Here is a 16644-nt window from a genome sequence, read left to right as displayed (position 1 = left end):
TCACTTAGTCTTCATTACTAGGCTGAAATGTCAGAATGTAGAGTGTGCTGATATTTATTATCAAAGTCTTAGTACAATATCTTCGTTTGGCTACAAATAGAGATGTAATTTCGCGTGGAAGGCAAACCTAATTTACAAAAAATTAGATTTCCTCTTGAAGTGAGCAATTTCCTTCAAAATTCGATTCTTTATTCATTTGCATGGTGGTGAGCCTTAAGTTATTTATCATTGACTGGTGGATTGTTCCTTTGGGCCTTGGTGGTGAGCTTCTTGTATTCTAACTTCATTTTTGTTTATAATACACCTCCATTTAGCCACAATTTCACAATTTCAGCAAGTTCCAATTTTAATAGAAAGCAACAGCACATTCCATCATATACATCCCACCAAACACTTATCCATGCACTCCATCCTTTGGACACTAGTTCAAAAAACAAATTTCTTATCCCTTCATTCCCATCACTCATTAGATTTGATAAATGAATCAGGCTCGAGCGGGTAAGCATTCGGAACCAAAGTCGAGCATAAAAAAGACGATATCTGATTAAGCTTGACTCTGAGTACAAGACAGTGAGTTTTTAGTCAAAATCTAATGTTTGAACAATATCCGTGCTTCACTCGATCGGCCTTGATAATGCTTGTAGCTGCAACTATTGGAATTTTTGGCCATTTCTAACAGCAGAGGTTAGCAGGAGGAGAGGTTTAAGTGTTCCTACAAAAGCTTGATTTCAAGTAAAAAGGGAAATGCCTACAAATTCTGCAGCACTGAATGAAGCACCTCACCCTTTTGTAAAACTCAGCACATTGTACAGCCATGACTGGGCCACCTACATGTAGATCTCAATGGTGGAAGAATAAGACATGTTTAAGTGCATGGACAATATGTTCCAATTTAGCAGGTGATAATGTGAATAGCAGCTTCTTTATTAAAAAAAAAAAAACAGAGAGAGTGGTCCGGTCATGTGTAGTGTAGTGGATTGGATGGAGAATTCATTGTGATGATATTAGGGAAAAGTGTCAAAAAAGCCTTAAACCTTTTGCATTGGTGTCAATTTAGTCCTAAACCTTTTTTTTGGTGCCAATTCAGTTATAAATCTTTTGTATTGGTGCCAATTTAGTCTTAAACCTTTTTTGGTGCCAATGCAATACTAAACCTTTTGCATTGGTGTCAATATAGTCCTAAACCTTTTGCATTTGTGCCAATTCAGTCATAAACCTTTTGCATTTGTACCAATTCCGTCCTTCGACACGTGAATAGCTATTAGCCGGAATGACTGAATTGACACAAATGTAAAAGGTTTAGGACTGAATTGGCACAAATGCAAAAGGTTTAGGACTGAATTGACACAAATGCAAAAGGTTTAGTATTGCATTGGCACCAAAAAAAGGTTTAGGACTAAATTGGCACCAATACAAAAGGTTTATGACTGAATTGGCACAAAAAAAAGGTTTAGAACTAAATTGGCACCAATGCAAAAGGTTTATGACTTTTTTGACATTTTTCTCGATGATATTAATTAGTCAAATTACAATACTCATATGAGAGTAAGGCCACATGTACTGATTTCCCTTTTTTTTGTTTTTTTCTTATTTTTTATGATGAGCTATCTTAGAATACCCATAAGATGATTGAGTATATCCCATCACTTACAAATGGATTCATTGTTGGGAGAATGTTAGATAATTATGAAAAATAACAATTGTCGGGAATCTTGTTGGCAAAGACGAGAAAATAAAATCAATTGTCCGAAGCATGCAAGCACTGTCCTTAAAGATAATTTTGTCTCTTGGAGTATGAAACTCGATGTGATAGGCTTTAGCTGCTATTCTCCCAAGATACAATACACCTTCTTCTATATTCCGCATTGAATATTAGAAGGAATATGAACAACGTTACGTGTATAACCAACAAAGAAAGGAAAGATATGTAATGAGATAAAAGAATATTCTAATTTTGATATATTGATATCACATTTCAATTATGTTCAAAGTAACTATTTATAGGTAGAAGAAAGAGATAGCCGTTTGAAAACTGTTATAAATCTATTTGTAATTAAAGAAGAATACAACTGCTATATAGCCATTATAAAATAGGATTAATATCACGAAAAACCCCAAACTGGTACACCTATGACAATTTTACTCAAAACTAATTTTTTGACTATCAAAAACTCCAAACTGATATACATGTGATATATTTATCCAAAACTAATTTTTTGACTATCAAAAACCCTAAATTGGTACATTTGTGAAAAATTTACTCTCAATTAAATTGGCTAGATTGACTCAATTGAAAAATCATGAAAATGTTTAGGACTCAATTTACAAAATTGAAAAGTTTATGACTGCACTGGCAAAAGTGCAATAGGTTTAGGACTTTTTGGATAATTTTCCCGGGATTTTTGTCCTGCCCAAACAAACGGGCCTTGACTTTTCTTGGCTCAGCCCAATGCAGAAAAAAATGCTTGGACCAATATTACTTAGATTAGTCCATGCTGGTTTGGGCTTCAGCCCAATTTTTTTTTTTTGAAAAAATTGTTATTCATTATGCAATTTCAAAACTCTAGCATACAATTATCAAAAAACTAAAATAACTTATATTTCGGCTCATTTGAAGTTTGAGAATTAATTAATTATTTTTGTAACTTTTATTATAGGTTTATAAATAATAATTTAATAACCTTTAAAATGTTTAATTTTACTTTTTCTATATATTCTCTATTTTCTTTAAAAGATTTTGCATCAGACTAGGCCAATTTAGCCTCGAGCACATTTGGCCCAAAAATTTGGCCTTCATGAGAATTCTAAAACCCGCATGAAGACTAGCTTGGTCTTACTGTGGCCTAAAAATTTGGGATGGCTCGATCCCAGTTATCGGGCCATCCTGGCATATTTTTCACTCCAACTGCAGATAAACGATTCAGCAAGATACGAAAAGCATATAACTTATGGTTCATGCATTTGCATGATCATTTGCATGGTTTTTTTAATCACTATGTCGGATTAAAGAATTTCAACTTATTGTTGGTGCGGTTATTTCTTGTTTTCAAGGGCTAGTCAATTAAAAAGGAATTTGAAGATAACAACAACTAATATTTTTATTCATATAAATAACTTTCCATTAAAATTGCAATAGGACCAACCCATGTGTAACACGTGTTCCAAATAGTAGTTATTCTAAAATACATCGTAGAAAAAATGTCGAAGTGTACTTGAATGGTTAGAGTATGAGATAGTAGAGAGAGAAGGGTATTTGATTGGTAAGAAAAGAAAGATATTAGAGAGACAACTATCTGATTGGTCATAGGAGAGACTTATTTTGTGTAATAATAGAGAGAAAGCTGTTTGATTTGTCAAAAGGAAACACCTTCCCGAGCTCACTGCCTCACACCACTGGCATTGAAGAATGGCCTTAAGTCTTAGCTTAGGTCAATCAGTTCCTTGGAAGGAATTTCCCGGGATCAGTACTCCTTTAACGAGCCCTTCAGCAAGTGCGAGAATCCGAAGCTTTTAACAAAAACACGTTGAACGAGTACAAATTTGACAACAAAACTACTGTGAACACCATTGAAATCGGAGGCAGAGTACTTATTCATTAAAACTCCCAAATTTAGAATTAGATTGAAGATAAAAGCTCCCATATCTAATGTTGGGAGAGCAAAACTCCTAGATCTAAATTTAGATTGGGAGAGTAAGGAAAGAAACGAGAAGAAATAAAACGAAAAACAACGAGGGAGGGGAGGGAGATATTCAGGTCAAATCCCTCCCCACCTGAAGTTAAAGAGACGAAGAAAGGCTGATATGCAAGAGAGGGAGAGAGAGGGAGGAAAAATTTTATATTCCTTTGAGAAGGGTATTTGATTGGTAAGAAAAGAAAGATATTAGAGAGACAACTGTCTGATTGGTCATAGGAGAGAGTCATTTTGTGTAATAATAGAGAGAAAGCTATTTAATTGGTCAAAAGGAAAAGGATATCTTGGGTGATGGAGCAAAGTTCGAAACACCCCCTCCTGGAAACACCCATGCATTTTAATATAATTGGGTATGTGTGTGTGTATATAATGGAATATATATGAAATCGAATGTATGCCAACACTTTATACAAAACAATATAATTATTTTGTCTAATTAACACCTGAAGGATTAACAAAAAGAAAGTATGCACCAGAACAAAATACTGCATTATTGCATGGGTAATGTGGAATTGAGTACATTAATCTCCAAATTTGTGAGCCTCTGGTTTCTCTAATTAGGGCTAACAAATGTGCACATGCGTTGCATATATATATATATGCAAGAAACTGACATTTAAAGCATTAAACGAAATTATTTTATCATGAAAAGTTCGAATCATTGAATAATTGAAAGGAATTACACTATTCCAAGAAATTGTACGAATATATGTGGAAAGAGAAAAATATTTTAAGATTTGAAAATTTTTCAGGAGGGTTGTCGTAGGATAGAAGATATCCAAATTTTAATAGCAATGTGGGGGATCAAATAATATGTTTTTACGCACTTATCCATACACACAATGCTTTGTCGAAAAAGTAAATAAAAATACTTTAGAGAAGAAAAAAAACCATTTAAATTTTAAAGAGTAAGATTATTAAATAAATGATTGCTCCACAGTTCCACACCGGATAATATTTAGCAACGAAGGAAGGACACGAGTCATAACATATCTTACCATCTTCATACTTTCCTTGATTCTTGGCATCAGAATCCCTATATTTTCGACATGCTATTTATCCTTTTGTGCTACTCATGACTATCGCTACTAATGCTTACCTTGTAGACAATTGCTAATAAGATTCTTCTTTGGAAAAAAAAAAGAAGGGAAAATAATTGAACCACTTTGATAATGGAGGCCCGGTGTGTGCTCCATTTAATTGCCAATTTATACCACAGTTGTATTGATTAGAGCTGTATTATCTTAATCTAAAAGCTTTGGTTAAATTCGACCACTGTATTTTTATGCCAAATATTTCACAAGCAGAAAATAAGAAAATCTGTCGAGTAGTAGCATTTTGTCTTGCGATAGAGCTTAAATAATCGTGACCCCAAACACCTACGTTTCACTGACTATATATGAAGTCATAGAGTTCGAGTCAGGAAGAAGAAATAACATACTATTGACACCAAAAAGTAATTCGGTCATCGATAAACACATGCCTAGCACGAGAATGAGAACGAATGCAAGAATAGCACATGAATATGGACAATCACTTGCATGGCGCATGAGTGTCACTGCGCATACACTAGCTTATCGACAAACAAAGAGATCAACATGTGGTAATCAACATTGGTACTCATGAATGTCATGTATTCAGTTATCGAAATGCGATGACAGATAGTTGGAACCCACTGATGTGAGCATCGGTGGTGAAGGATTATTGGGAGGACATTGAAATGCCGTTTTGAAACTTAAGATCATCAAGATAGTTGAGGCCAATGAGGGAACAGTTATTATTTGAAAGCACAATAGTAGGACAACCATCATTACAAGAAAAGATGATCATGAAGCAGCTTGCATACGACAAGGGCAACCATTTGAGAACATGGGTGCGAAACCTGTGAAGATATAGGAACATGGAGGTGATCGACATAAATTACATGGTGAAATGCAACCGCCGAAAATCATCGTCAAGTAGTTACTTCAAAACCATTATAAATTCCACCAATCATCCATTAGTCGGGTCCCCGCGCACAAATCAAACAAAACTTTATCTTTCAATTATCTTTAGCTTTCCTGTACCATACTTTAGATTTCCCCTAACTGTAGTTTTCAGATTCGCATCGTCAATCAAATTTTGGCTTGTATCTTTATCCAGAGTGTTATGTCGTTGATTGAATTCCGGTGTGATATCGTAGTGTATTCAAGCTTTTTTGTCAATTAAATTCTGGTAGAGTTTGTTTACATTTGTAATTACTATACTTTCTAGGTCTTGTCATCAATTAAATTCTGGCTCGATTAACGTTCCTATAGTTTTGTCCGAAGTGAAATCATTGATTTCCTAATATGCTTGGATATATCCTATCCGGAATCGCCAAAGGACATGTTCCCTCTATTTAAAAGCCAAAAAATGACTTTCGGTGAAAAATATTTTGTCATGGGAGAAATTTCGGCGAAACACATACATATGAGAGAGATTGAAGAAGAACAATGGAGGAATTGTGATTGTATTACTGTAAATGTTGCATATGCACATAAGCATATCTATAATACAAGAAAAATGAAAATAGGAAAAAATATACAAGTTAACGTTTTCCTATTTTACTGTCTAAATATCCAATGTCACGAATTGATTGAATCAATTAGTCCGTAATCTATGGAATCAGAATTAGAATAAGAATCAATCAAATCCTTTCTTCAACACTTCCCCTCAAGCTGACGGCTTTTATATCTCAAAATCACTTAGCTTGCTTAGTAGATATGTATGTTTTCTTTGACACAGTGGTTTGGTGAAAATGTATGTAGGTCGTTCCACACTTCTTATCCCTCTTGTCATAACTATCCCTTCTTGAATTTTATCTCGAGTAAAATGATAATCGATTTCTATATGTTTTGTTCTTTCATGAAAGACTGGATTTGCCACTAGTTTGAATGTGACATCATGTCACAAAACAGTTTGCTTTGTCCATCAACTTGTATGCCAAGGTCCGAAAGTAAACCCCATATCCAAACTATTTCACAAACGATCTTTGTCATAACTCAATATTCTGACTCGGCTGACGATAATGAGACGGTTGACTATTTCTTTGTCTTCCATGAAATCAAGGATCTTCCCAATTTAATGCAAAAACCAATGATAGATCTCCGGTTATTGGGCAAGTAGCATAATCCGTATCGCAATAAGCTGTCATCTTCATGCCGCAATCACGAAATAAAAGAATCCCAATTCCTGTGCATCCCTTTAAATATTTTGCAACCTTCAATGCTGCATTCATATAGAATTGCTTTAGGCTATGCATATAATGATTGACTATTTGCACTACATAATATATATCAAGTCTAGTCAAGGTGAGATAGATCAATTCTCCAACAAGCCGCTGATATCCTGACGGATCCTTAAGCAATGAATCTTCATTAGATGATGATGAACTCGCATCATATTCAAGCGTCATTAGTTTGACGTTTTGTTCAATTAGTATAACAGCTAGCTTGCATCCTGACTGTCTACTTCGAAAATGATTTCCAAAATGAATTTCCGCTAGTTGAGATAGATTCCCTTGTCAGACCGAGCTATCTCAATACTAAGGAAATATTTGAGAGGTCCCAAATCTTTGATGTGGAAAGTAGAGTGCAGATATTCTTTAAATTTTCTGACAGCGGAAACATCATTTCCCATAATAAATATATCATCAACATATATAGATAAATAGAATAAGGAAGTACCCTAAGTCCATGTAAATAGGGCATAGTCATATTTGGAGTGTTGAAAACCTGCATTTGTGAGAGCAGTGATAAATTTGACAATACCATTGCCGAGAAGCCTACTTAAGCCAATATAGAGATTTACGGAGATGACATACCCGAGACTCCCCCTATCTTTGTAAATGTGCGGAAACTCCATATAGATTTCTTCGTCTATATTGCCATGGAGAAAAGCATTATGGACATCCATTTGATGCAGTTACCAATTGCGAAATGCGGCAATTGATATTAAGGAATGAATAGTTACCTCCTTGGCGACTGGGGAAAAAGTCTCATGATAACCAAAACCTTCTTGTTACGTGAATCTCTTAGCAACTAATCGAGCCTTGTAGTGTACAATGGAATCGTCTGCCTTGTACTTGATTTTGTATACCCAATTGCAGCCAATCGGCTTTCTATGTAAAGGTAAGGAAATAGTGTCCCAAGTATGATTCTCTATGAGGGCATTTTGTTTAGCCTCTATAGCCTATTGGTAACGTAGGTCACACATGTGCTATGGTCATAGTTCCTCGGATATGCAACTAATACAATACATGTGCTATGGTCATAGTTGACTAAATGAAACATAAGAGGATACATGATAATGTGTACCTGGAGAATCCAATGTAGGACATATGTAATCTTTGATCCATGTAGAGGGTGAACATGACGTCCAGAGCGTCGAGGTTGCTAGTAGTTGTCTGTTTGGGAACATGTGAAGAATATCCATCAATAAACGGTTGTGGAGAAGCCATTGATAAAGTAGGCAAACGGTTCTCCTCAAATGATGATACTGGAGACTCAATTCCTTGATTCGAGGAATCGAGATTGACAGGCACAGATGTTATGGGATTTGGTGCAATGAAGACGTATTATGGAGTCACAGATAAATCTGCTTCTGATAAAAACTGATGGCAATATGATGTTGAGATAGACGATTGAGATGAAGATGTCATCTCCTGGAATGGGAACATATCTTCATGAAAAACAACATTTCGACTTACAAAGAATCGACCTGTGGATATCTCCATAACTTGGTAGCCTTTTTGTAGAGAAGGATATCCCATGAAAATAAATCGAAAGGCTCGGGGATCCATTTTATCTCGAGGGCCCAAAGTCGTCACATAAAACAAATAGCCAAAAACTCTTAGGTGGTCATTCTCCGCCTGATTCCCAAAGAGTATCTCAAAAGAAGTTCGTCCTTCAAGGATCTGAGTTGGTGTGTGATTGATTAAATAGGTTGTTGTGGCCACACAATCTTCCCAAAATATTTCAAGAGTAGAAGCTTGGTACTTAAGTGCTTGAGTTACTTCTAAGAGATGTCGATGTTTGCGCTTAAAAATCCCATTTTGTTGGGTAGTGTAAGTGCAAGAGCTTTCATTGAGTATCCCATGAGAGGATAGAAAAGACTTGCATTCAATAGTGAAAAACTCACGCCGAATTTGTTGGAAAGATTTATCAAATTGATTTTTAATTAGGAAGAAGAAATTCGACAGATGGAAAAAAATTTTACCCTTGGATTGCATGAGAAAAACTCAAGTGGCGTGGGTATAATCATCTATAATAGTGAGGAAGAAATGAGATCCATTGTGATGTGGAAAATGATTGGGACCCTAAATATCCACATGAATTAAGGAAAATATACTAGTAGCTCGAGATGTACTGATTGGGAACGATGCTCGTGATTGCTTTGTTAAAGGGCAAATTGGACATTTGGGAAGAGGAAAATGAGCACTATGACCCAAATGCTAATAAGAAAAGTTTTATTACTAGTAGTGGCATTACGTGAAATGCTTTTATTTAATGAAGATAAATTAACGTCTTTCGAAAAGCTGATTAAAAAAATAGTCCTTGTGCAACATTATTCAAGTCTATCAGTTTGCCAGTTGAATGGTCTTGAAAGAAGCAATTTTTGGAATTGAATATGTCATAACAAGAATTGTTCTCACGGGCCTTAGAAATAGATATAAAATTGAACTCGAATTTAGGAATATAGAGGGCATTCTTGAGGATAATATTTGGGCTAAGATGAATAGTGCCAACATTTGTGACATAGTGACATTCCCGTTTGAAAGACGTACTAACACGAAAGAGTGAAGTTTTTTGTGAACATGAGAAAAGAATTCCTCATTGCATATTATGTGGTCATTAACACCTGAATCAATTATCTATGGATCAATTGAAATATAATTTGTCTTGCAAAAAGAAGTACTTGAAAAACTCGCAGTCTTTGCGGTAGTCCTTAATTGACTCAAAGCCTTCATAATATTTTGGTACTGATATTGGGTAATTGTCTGATTTGCCCTTTCAGTCCCTTCTGCTGAAAGGTGATAAGCAAAAAAGTCTTTCTCGCTTGTTTTTATTTTATCATTCAACTTTCCTTGTAATTTATAGTATATATCAATAATATGATATGGGCACTTGCAATATTCACAAAATTTATCTTTTGTTTTAAAACTTTGCCCACCTCCTCTCTATGATGACGTGGCACTTCATGGACCGGTGGATGGTTTAAAGGCTGGTGTTGACATGGCATGATATGAGCCATTAGATTTGGCCGCATGGATGGACAAATAATGCCCTTGGATCCTTGCTTCTGATATGGGCTGTCCATCTTAAACTTTTTAAGGTTTCCTTCCTCTTCCCGACGAGGAGCAATCGCCGCATGGTGTGGCCCGAGAGCTGCATAGGTCCGCCGGAGCGTCAAGTGTTGCGCTCTATCCCACTTGCACATACTTAGTCGTGGCCAGATGTTGGTTTTTTTCTTGGATGGCCAGTTGGTAGATTTGGCCAAGCGGTGAGACGGATTCCATGGCGAGGATCTGCAATCGGAAAGGCGAGTAGCTTTCATTCAAGATTAGGAGAAATTGAGTCACTTTCTCCCTGTCTTTGATGGCTTGGTATTGTCTGAGAGTTGCCTCGGGTCCCTTGAGTTGTTCCTTGGCCGCCTCGACCCACTCTATACTGCCTCGAGTCAATAGAAGCAAGCGGTGACCGAGAGTTTCACTTTCTTCAATTCCAACAAGGCTTGGGTGAACAAGAAGATCTTGGCTTGGTCGAGCTTCCCATACATATCGCGAATGTTCTCCCCCATGGTCTTTGAGTCTTCAGTTTGGGTAAGTCCGATTGCGACCTTGGGAGCTACATAGTTCCTGATCCACGTGTGAACGAGTTGGTTGCACTTGCATTCGGTCGTCGTTCGGAAAGGCTACAGTTATGTTGAGAAAACTGCCTTTGTCCTTTGTCACTAGAGTTCGTCGGAAATCTCGACCCCAAGTGCTGTAATTGTCTGGTCCGGTGAATTGTAAGTTGATGAGTCGTAGCTCCGATCCGTCAGCCAGCAATGTATAGAGTGGGTCGCCGCTCTCCGGGCGACTGCTAGTGGTTGGAACGGGATAAAGCATGAAATCGGGTTGAAAACCTAGGTAAAGATTCTTACCTAAACCCGTCGGAGTCAATTCGGATCTATGACCCAGAGGCGACCAGCTTGACCCACCATTCGAGTTGGTCCAAAGGACAAAGGGAACCTACCCACCTCCATTCGACTGGGCTCCAAGGCCCGTGGCTGCTTCTTCTCCAGATGAACTGTGTTGGAACCCCGTCTGAAATGGCCTCCCGGCCATTGGCCCTGAACCGAAAACCAATGGATCGGTGGCTATTGAGCCGGGCCGAGATATTGAACGGGAACAAGAACGTTAGGGTATTGGGCGGAAGACTGCTCCTCTTGAGTTGGAGCAATTTGATTCGCAGTCTGATTTCAAGTTGAATTGGAAGATTCCTCTAACGTAGGTGTGTCCCGATCATGGTTTTCATCGGAAATTGAATTTTGGTTCTTCGGCATGATATTGTTGACAAATAGATATGTGGATTCCTATCCGGCGTACTAACTTTGTTTTGCAGATTATCGTTTGCAACAACAAATTAGAAAACCAACCGTAGGCAATCCAGAAGACTTTGCATAAGCTAAGCCACGAAAGATGGCTATGATACCATGAAAGAAATTGAAGAAGAATATTGGAGGAATTGTGATTGTATTACTGTATATGTTGTACATGTAATAAGCATTTTCTAGTACAAGAAAAATGAAAATAGGAAAAATTATACAAGATAACGTTTTCCTATTTTACTGTCTAAATATCCAATCTCACGGATTGATTGAATCAATTAGTCCATAATCTATGGAATCAGAATCAGAATCAAATTCAATCAAATCCTTTCTTCAACAACATATACTCGTGTGTCGGAATCAAACTCAATCATCAAAAAGAAAGTGAAGTTTTATTTAGTTGAATTCGAGTACAAAATAGTGGCTTTTAAGTCTAGCAAACTTCGAGTATTAGGCTGGTATTCAAGCGTGGACTCGACCCTGGGGTGATTATACTTGTAGTGCCGCAGATATTGGATTTTGGACAATACGAACTCATTATGCCTTTGCTAACTGCAGAGCTATGAAGAGGAGGGCTGATAAGCATTCTGTAAACTTGATTAAGTAAAACAAAATGCCCAAATTGAAGACATACACACTCCCTCTTTTGTGAACTTCACATATCGTACAACACCGTCTAGTGTCTGCATTAACATGTTAAAAAAACGACAATTGGGCCGTTTTTTACTCGGTGGTTGAAGACATGTTCTAGCCCTGATGCTTGCAGGTGTGGGTACAGTTTGTTCCAATCTAGTAGGTGATGATGTGAATAGCAACTTCTTTATGGCAAAACAAAAAAGGACAGAACGACAAGAGGTTTGGTCATATGTAGTGGATGAAGAATGTGTTCCCTGTGATGGATTTAATTAAGGGTCACTATTGCCCAAGTATCTCGATAAAGGGTTGACTTGGACCCCACCCAACACTTAGTGCCATCTCCATGGTACTATAATTATACTTAATTTCATTTCTGTGTAGAGAGGGAGAGAGACGTCAAAAAATTCATCGAATATTACTATTCAGAACATTATCGTTGCACTCACGTCACAATGTGACGATACGTATCTCTCTAATAATGGGTAAGTTTTAAATTTTTGATGAAACTGTAATCTTCATTTTTTTTTGTAATTCCGCTTATTTGAGAAATTAGCAAATTTCACGAGAGCCCTCGAAAAAAGGGTTAATATCACCAAAAACCCTAAACTATGTCGCTTGTGACACATTTTCTTCAAACCTTTTTTTGTGATAGCAAAAACTCAAAATTATGCATATTGTAACACATTTACCCCGAACTTTTTTTTGTGACACAAAAAACCCCAAACTATGCACTTTGTGACATATCTACCCCGTTACAATTCCATCCAAAATTACTGTTCATCGTCTTCTCCAAGAGAAAATTCACTGTTCATCATCTTCGAAGTTACTGTTCATCGCTTTCTCGCTCGGCTGAAGCTCTTCCGGAGCTCATCCGTCGCTGCCCATTGCCGCTTGGACCTCCGGGAGCTTTGTCGTAGTTGCTGACCGTGGCGGCCGCGTGAGCTCGAAGCTTGGCCATGGCCGCTCCGCTCGTGCTCAAAGCTTGGCCATGGCGGCTGCTCGAGCTCGAAGAGCTGAGGCTGCTGGCATAGATCTGAAGTTCCGTTCTTCTTCTCCTCGTTTCTTTCTATTTTTGGTACTATGTTTCGTCGCTGTATGGCTGCATATCACTGGCTTTTGGCTTGCGAGGCTAATCTCTTTGGTTGACGAGAAAATTAAGAAGAGGAAGTGAGTGAAAAAACTATGGCAGGGATGCTACAGGCTCGTTGTTGTCTAAAGTTTCAAAGGATCTAAAAGTTTGAAGTGCTCGCAACATGTAAAGAAACTCGGCGAATACATAAGTCAATGCTTCTTTTCGTGAACTCTGTTATGTTGGACCTCTCCTTCCTTTACGTGCTCAATGTGGGTTCATTATCACGTGGGTGGCTGAAGAAACTTGTCCTTGTGATAGTGGAAACAAAGTCCGAGCTTCGAGCACGAGCGGAGAGGCCATGGTCAAGTTTCGAGCTCGAACGGCCGTCATGGTCGGCAACTACGACAAAGCTCCCGGAGGTCTAGACGGCAATGGGCAGCAACGGACAAGCTTCGAAAGAGCTTCAGCCGAGCGAGAAGGCAATGAACAGTAACTTTGAAGACGATGAATAGTACAATTTTCTAGGAGAAGATGATGAACAGTCTGATAAACAGTGATTTTGGACATAATTGTAACGAAGGGTAGATGTGTCACAAAGTGCATAGTTTAGGGTTTTTGGTGTCACAAAAAAAAAAATCTAGCTTCTGGCTTGTGCCCAAACCTACCTTCTGTTCTTGGACATGAAAGAAAATCCTTGATATGCGGTTATCTGCTCAAGCTATGTTCCGGTGGAAGATTGAAAATGGGCGCTCTGTATCCTTCTGGTTTGACTGGTAGCACAGCAGGGGCCCACTATACTTGCTTTTTAGTAATGCGGAGATCTATCAATCGCGCATTCCTCGGGATGCTACAGTGCGATCTTTCTACGAAGGCTCTTGGCAACCTTCTAACACCCTTGCCACTATTATGGGTTGGATGGATCCCCTCCCGTCTATTGTGGATAGCTCGGTGGACAGCTTCGGTTGGACACCTCATCCTTCTAATTCCTTTTCTGTTACTCTTGCTTGGAATCATATCCGAAGGAAATGGCATCCAACCCCATGGCATTCCTTCATTTGGGATCGGCACATAGCCCCTCGTCATGCTTTTCTCCTTTGGTTAATATCCCTTAACCGGCTACCTACCCAGGTATTCTTGTTACAAAATCGCAGGATTGCCGATGCTCTTTGTGCTTTTTGTGGATCTACACCAGACTCAATCAACCATCTCTTCTTTGAATGCACTTCTACCAGTAGATTGGCTTCTCTTTGGGCGACAAATTGCAGGCTACCTTGGTGCAATCGTCCCTGGCAAGAACATATCCTCTGGGCTATGAAAGTTTGCGGAGGATCTTCGTTTGCCCACCGCATCTCTAGATTTTCCTTTGGTGCTCTATGTCACATTATTTGGACCGAAAGGAACAATGCTATCTTCAGGAACAAAAGCGTTTTCATCCCTGGTATGCGTAAGCATCTCTTCAAAGTCGTGAAGGACAAAGCTATTTCAATGGGGACAGTTGAGGATACCTATAGGAACCGCATTGTCCAGAGAAAGTGGGACCTTCCTCCTTCTATCTTTGATTAATGACGATTATGGCTGTTCTGGTGTCTTTTGGAGCGGATTCCGGAGTTATGGGCGTCACCTCCATCGTTCGGTTTGGTCCGGCTTCTTGTGGTGGTTATGGTTTCCCGTCGATTTTTGTGCTGCATGGCTGTTCCGGGGCCCTACTCTGCAGACTACCGGAGTTTTGGCGTCGCCCATCCATTCTGCGGCTGGATTGGTTGTCTTTGTATTCTTATTTCAATTTTCCATGTTCTTAGCCGTTCTTCGGCTTGTTGTATAGTTCCTGCTGGACCCTCTTGACCTTGTTTGGACATTACTATGTCCTAATATGGTCATGAGCTGGTTTGGGCTTAGGTTGTACTTGGTGATTTGGAAAGTTATACATATCCTTACCTTACCAAAAAAAAATAAATTGTGGGGTAAATATGTTACAATGAGCATAGTTTGGGGTTTTTGCTATCACAAAAAAAAGTTTGGGATAAATGTGTCACAAGTGGCATAATTTGGGGTTTTTGATGGTATTAACCTAAAAAAAAAAAGACCCTTAAAGGACATGTACATGGACCATATTCATGATAATATATATGTACACATTTCTTTGGGAAAATTAGGTTGTATAACAGGGATTTTGTCTACAAGTATCGACATAGCTTAGAGAAAGCGTTGTTATATATATGGAGAATCATCAACATTATTTCACTTACATTTTTTGATGTATTAGAAGTTAAGTTATACGTTGTTCAACTCATTAAGATAGTTGACTCACTAAAAGAAAAGACCAGATCGTGCCCCATGTGTATTTAAAGACTAGGACCAAACGCGCAATAGGGTATATGGTACCACATCATGTGCTCCGCCTGACTGAAGTTTGACTTGGACGTATAGTATTCTATGTACTTCTTGCGCTCTACTTTTGAAATCCGGAGATGATGCCCATACGCAACAAGTTGTTTTTAATTGAAGAAGGTGACTAGTTCATCTTTAGCGAAAATTTTTAATCCTACACTGAGATTTTTCTTTCATGTTTTGGTATATAAAGTCTTCTCCTTGGTTAGGAGTGGATGATGACTTGAATATTCTAATTAAATTTAGTGGTCTCACAAAATTTCGTCTCGTTTTAATTTTCTAAACTTGGTTTTTTCTTTACCGTAAGTTATTGTCGTCTAAAGTTGTCACATACACATGATAAAAAGAAGAAATAATTGGAAACTATAACCTCTTACAAGAAAATAACGAAAATTTTCAATCATTTGGAATTGAACACGACAGAGAATCAAGTACACGCAGGCTTAATACATACATACATAGATTAGGGTTTGGAGCCAATTGTAGTATTGCAAGTCTAGGTTATCTTTCTGCCATGGAGTCCAACTGCATATAGGAGGGCTTCTTTATGAAGCTAATTGCAGAAGAAGGTTCAGATAGACAATCACATTCTTGCAAGCTAGAAAGCATAAGCGTTACGTAATGTGAATGGACGAGGGAGAGACCGAATCTCAGTTGTGTGAAGAAGCTGAAATTGGAATGTATATTATAAACGATATTCAAATGCTTGATCGGAATCGTTGACTAACTCGATTACAATAAGCTCAACTTGACTAGTGCAACCTTAGAATCCACCAAAAAGTCACCGAAATTTCGTGCGATTTGTTGAGGATGCAAATTAACCTAATTAATCTTCAATCCGGTGCAATTGGACCGCATGATATCTAAGCTTTTGTCTCCTTGTGCTACATTCTGAAATTGGTAACACGATTGGCTTGAAACCCATTTCTTAAACATAATCTTTTGAGAAAAAATAATAAGAGGGCAGATGAGATCAAATAAAAATTAATAAGGGTAATTCTCTTTTGAGATGTGAAATCTTTTAATCGCTGGACTAAGAATAAAACAATGGACGAATGATGCTTAGAAGCTGGGACAAGTAAGATGCATGTACAAAGCGTTGACCTTTTTGAGGTCTTCCATGCTGATCTAGTGTCACTTAATTAAAACCTGCCAATCATTTCTATAATGTATAGTTTTTTAATCGCGCGAATGTAGATGGCATGTGGCAATGCCGATTCATCACCGTTGAATTTGATCCCGTGC

This window comes from Syzygium oleosum, unplaced genomic scaffold, assembly GCF_021117445.2.
Source record: "Syzygium oleosum isolate NSW1041296 unplaced genomic scaffold, Sole_v2.1 Sole_v2.09, whole genome shotgun sequence".
Taxonomy (NCBI): domain Eukaryota; kingdom Viridiplantae; phylum Streptophyta; class Magnoliopsida; order Myrtales; family Myrtaceae; genus Syzygium; species Syzygium oleosum.
The sequence above is the reverse complement of the archived record's forward strand: the minus strand, read 5'-3'. Positions refer to the sequence as shown.